At 37.6% G+C, this 5,571-nt stretch overlaps 1 pseudogene across 1 annotated transcript; it reads left to right on the forward strand.

Moving 5' to 3' along the window:
* The first annotated feature begins 4,087 nt into the window (after positions 1-4,087).
* LOC306642904 (EP300-interacting inhibitor of differentiation 1-like) lies at positions 4,088-4,735 on the forward strand (annotated as a pseudogene). The gene has a single exon. The product of its transcript is annotated as an EP300-interacting inhibitor of differentiation 1-like (transcript).
* The last annotated feature ends 836 nt before the right edge of the window (positions 4,736-5,571 follow it).

Raw genomic sequence — 5,571 nt, forward strand, 5'->3', positions numbered from 1 at the left:
GTATGACCCTGGCCTTTTCCTCTTCTTCTCCTCTTCTCCCTGGCTGGAGGTTGGTGGGTTTGTTCTACCATGAACCCCTGCCATAATGTCCTATGTCACCACTGGCCCAAAAACAAAAGGGCCAACTGATCATGGACTGGAATCTCCTAAACCATAAGCCAAAATTTTCTCTCTTTAGAAGTTGACTATCTCAGGTGTTTGTTATAGTAACAGAAAACTAACATATGGGTAAAACACAGTATTTTGCAGCTTATGGGAAAGTTTCCTGTAACGCAAAATTTGATATTCTAGTTCCTTTTTTCTGCTGAATTCCTTTTTTAAACTGTGATTTATGAGAGGCAGCATATTATGGTGATTAAAAATATAAACTCCAAAGACTGATTGCTTGGGTTTGGTAAGTAGTTTCCTCCTATTTAGTATATTGGAAAGCTTGACGTTTCCTCCTCTGAAAAATGTAGATAATACTAGCTCTCATCTTAAATAATTTATCATTTAATTTATGTTGACATTTAGAATAGTGTCTGATACATAGGAAATGCCATGAAAGTATTTGCTATTACAGGTTGAGTATCTCTTATCAGAAATTTTTAGGACCAGAAGTTTTTTGGATTTCAGATATTTTTGGATTTTGGAATATTTGCATACACATGATAAGAATGAGAACCAGGTCTAAACATAATATGTGATTTTTAAAAATATTTTACTGCTTAAAATTGAACCTGGACTTTGTATGGGCTAACCATGTGTTCTACCACTGAGCTACTTCAGCCTTCTGAAGGTAATTTTACACGGTATTTTAGCATGCCTGCATTTTGACTTGGATCTGTCACATGAGGTCAGGTGGGAATTCCACTTGTGGCACCCTGTAGTGTTCAAAAAGTTTTCAGACTTTGGAGCACTTCTGATTTAAGATGTTTGGATTAGAGGTGATCAACCTAATTTATTAAAAGAATTATTGGCTTTGGAGGGGCAAAATTTATAGAAAAGATAGAGATAGATTTAGATGTAAGGAAATGATTCGATTTTGGAAAAAAAAATAATTGTATAGGTCACGGAATTGAAATACATTCCTCAAGTGGGAAACCCAGCTATAGAACTTCACTACCTTACTTTAGAGTCTGCAGGATTAACTTGTTCATGGTGAACCAACCTGCTAGCAGCAGATCCAGGCAGTGGTCAGTGAGGACTCTCATATACTAGAGTCTATAGCTATTGATAAGTCCAAGAGGAAATCAGCATATATCACTAGAAGATTTTTAGGATGGACATGTCCCTGCTTCCTAACTATGAGTCTACCATTCATAGATAACTTGTTAATTCTATAAAATATCAGCTTTGCAAGATAAAAATATTATGTGTTGGTTTTCCTCATATCTGAGTGTCCTAGGTCAAATGTGATATTGAAGTTCACAGCCCTAGTTTTCTATGACTGAGTTCTTTTTCTGAAATTCCATGCTTTTACCAGAGTTGACTTAAAAGTCACTCCCTACCTAAAAACTTGTCTATATCATCATTGTGGGGTAAACTATAAAGTCCTTTGCAAGACATAAAAGTTTCTTCCTTTATGTGGTTTGGTCTGCTCCCCAACCTCATTTCTATTGACTACCTTCTGACACCCTGTGATCCAATAGTACAGCCTTGTTGCAGTGATCCAAAGTGCCATGCTGATGCGTGCCCTTGCAGGTATTCTCTCAGCATAAAATGCCGTTCACCTTTTCGCTTACTGTGAAACACCTATTCCTCTTCCAGCTTCTCGCATTGGGTGGAATGTTGCCTGTCCTTTTCCAAGGAGACCCCTTTTTCTGTGGTACCATTGCACCTGGCAATACCCTCGTTAACTATGCTAATTGCACTGTGATTTATTATCTGTTTTCATGTTAGCTTTCCCCAGTAGACACCAATTAGCTGTCCCCACTGAAAGTGTGTTTTATTTGCCTGTTTTTCTGCAGCTCATGTTTCCATGCCTGGCACAGGGAACATGCTCAATTAACGTTTGTTGAATGGAGCAGTCAATGGTCTGAGTCAACCTCTCACTCCGTATTATTTCATAGGTCACTGCATCTCTTATTATAAACAATACATCAAGACTATATCTTTTCAGGACTTTCAATTTCTTGTCCCATGTGGACAATGTTTCTTATCAGATTGACCCCCCCCCCAGGTTTTTTTCATTCATCTGAAAATGTGAATATCATTGAAATCAAGATCTGCACTCTTATCACCACACTAGAGATTACGCTTCTTGACTAGCAGTTGCAACACTTATTAAAACAATTAGCATATGTATTGTTTGTTAGTTCATTTGTGGTCTCCCTGACTAGGACTTTATTCCTCCAAAGGGCAGACTTTATTATCTCAGCTTCCATAGAACTTAGTATATAGTAAGTCACATATATATTCTCTATATATGTATACGTGTATTTATATATTAGTGAATATATATGTATACATTTATATATATGCCGAGTGGATAAAAGTACCATAAAAAGCGTAACCAGCATATCCTATCTAGTATGGACACTTTCAGAAAAGCTTTAAAACTATTCAGAAATTTTTGAATTTTGAAATTGTCATCTCTCCCTTTTTTTTTTTGGTACTGGGGATATTGAACCACTGAATCACATCCCCAGCCCTTTTTAATATATTTTATTTAGAGACAGGGTCTCACTGAGTTACTTAGGGCCTCACTAAGTTGCTGAGGCTGGCTCTGAACTCGAGATCCTCCTGCCTCAGCCTTCTGAGCTGCTGCGATTATAGGTGTGTGCCACCATGCCTGGCTCATCTCTCTCTCCCTTTCTTGTTTTTGATATAGATATCAAAAGTAGGTCACTAGATAAGACATGCTACAGTGTCAATAGAGGAATATTAAGGGAAAGCATCACAGGTTGCAACCTGGATCTCGTGTGAGCGGTTTGCTTTCAAAACAATATGCAAGAAATCTCCACTTAAGAAGACATCTCGCACTATGATCCAATACATACATAGTTGAAACAAAAGTTTTACAAATGATACTTATTTTGTATACTTAGAATGCATACTGCATCTTGATCTTTTAATCTGTTCTTTTATGTTTAATTTTTTTTAACATCAGTCATGACTAACTTTATTTCACAATCCATAATGGGTCACAACCTACCATTTAAAAACTACTAGTTTAAATAATAATTTGTGCATTAAGTATTTACAGTTCATCAAAACAAAGTGCATTATGGTTAAAGTTAAAGGAGCTTCTAAAATTCAAGAATAGTCAGAAATAAAAAGGTAAAACTAATAAGAATTTAATCATTCAGTTTACCAAAATCATCATTTATGGGTAGATATGTGAGCACATGTGTATATGTGTGTGTACATAATTTCACAGGTGATAAATGTGGATTTGTAAAGAAAGCACCCTTTGTGAATGGTGCTTTTGCTCCCAACCAAGCACAGGACCCCAACTAGAAAAGCTGCTATTAGTGAAAAGTTGTCCAGCTCTGGGTGTGGCTTTTGAAGTTATGGGCAAGTCTTCCCAAAGGAGTGGTTAAATGAGTCGATGGTTATCTATACAATTCTGCTGTTTTAATAGATCTTTCCAAAATACAGCAGAATCATTAACATTATTTTGTGTATGCTAGCAAGTTGCTTTTAATAATTCACTTAAAGTACTAGCTAAAGAAATAGCTGAATTAGGTATATCCATTAAGAAGTAGATGAGCTAATGTTCTTTTCTCTTAGAAGAGTCTATGGTTCATGACATAATTTAGTTTTTTCTCAATGACTTTATCTATTTAATGTGACAAAGCATAGGTAGAAAACATTTCCTTTTGTTTTTCTTAGTGCCAAAATAATAATTCCTATTATGAACATTTATTAGTGCCCAAGCTCTTCGCAGGATATGGACAAGTTCATTGTTCTGGTGATCTGAAGCAAGGAGTTAGGGGCAGTTACAGATGGCTTCCAGTTTTAAGCCTCTCCCTGGAAAGATAATGAGATTTTAGCTCCCTGCTGACAAATCCTCTGAAGAAAGGCCATCCTATATGTTTTCCTAAGTTGCATATTCTTTGCCCTCTTTTGTAGCAAGCAGTGAGAAAAGAAAGATGGTGGTCATATGGGCACCTCCTGAACGCCTGACTACACCTGGACAAATGGGGTATGCTTTCCTCCCTGACCTCTCTTGTCCTTGAGGTCCTGGTCTATGAAGACTAGGTAGCGTCACATTAGCTTGCGTAGAATTGCTGAAGATGGACTGAGACGTTTGAACAATGTCGGAAATGGCAGAGCTGTCCGAGCTGTATGAGGAGAGCAATGACCTTCAGATGGACGTGATCCCTGGCGAGGGTGACCTTTTCCATAGATGGAGGTGGGCAGCGGGAACCGGGAGCCACCCCTGAGCCCTTCCAGCAAGGGGGCCCCTGCCACAGCTCGAGGAGGAAGGCCCAGTGGAGGTGGAGAAGGTCCAGTCAACGGGAAACGCGGCCTGGCTATCCAGCCCAACCCTGGGTAACAGCCGGGCCAGATGGCGGGCCCAGACTTGAGAGCCAGGACCAGGACGAGGAATTTGATGACCGGGAGGACAACAACGACCATCCCGAAGAGGAGCAGCTGCGTGGGGCAAGCAGCCCGGGATGGCGAATTTCAGACACATTATGAACGACCCCGTTTGAAAAAGCTTTTATTGAAGAGCCTTTTTCACCTAATGGTGATCAATCGTCTGACTGAAGAACTCAGTTGTGATGAGATTATTGATAGAGAGTAATTAAATGCTAAGAGGAGGAAACTACTTGAGGAGAGACCCAACTTTCCGCTCTTCTTTGGGTTCATTTCAAAGAGATCTGTGCCAATGAAAAACTTGATCTTCGGAAAAAAATTTGGTTTTTGCTTTTCAGAATAAAGGACAAATAGGACAGTGAGTGCACAGTTGTGAAAAGGATAAGAATCATAAAAGGTGGTCTTAAGACTGTTGAAATATGTTTTCCAAGAAAGTCCTGAAATACCTCTGGCTTTGATTTTGTTATTGATCGAGATTATTTTCCTTCCATTGGGGAAGATATCTTTCTTGTTAGGCTGTAAAGATGGTTTTACAAGAGTAAATCATGACCAAGACAGACTGCTGATACAAAAGCCCATTGATACAAATTACAGGAAGAAAAACAATATACACAGATATCTTGAGTTATTTGAACTGAAAACCTGTTGAGAAACTCAAAATTCTACTTCGTGATCTAGCCAAGTCATGGATATCAAAGGCTAAATTTGCCTTTGTGAGATGAATTGAGTATTCATTTACAAAAGGATTAGTGTATTATATGTATCATATGTGCTATATCATAAAATGTGTTTCTAAGAGCATAAAAACTTTTGTACATGCATTTTGATCATTTATAAAGCTATAATCAATAATTCAGGAAAATTCATTGTCATGACTTTTAAAATCATAAATTAATGTCTTTTTACAAAGTTTCAAATTTAGACATTAAAATGTATATTAAAGTACAAAAAAGACAATTTATTTCTAATACCCTTATATACTAGGGAAGTTTTGTTTTGCTGTTTTTCATTTAACTTAATAGGTGAAAGACTTTGTTGAAGTTC

Source organism: Sciurus vulgaris (genome assembly GCF_902686455.1).
Source record: "Sciurus vulgaris genome assembly, chromosome: 13".
NCBI lineage: Eukaryota > Metazoa > Chordata > Mammalia > Rodentia > Sciuridae > Sciurus > Sciurus vulgaris.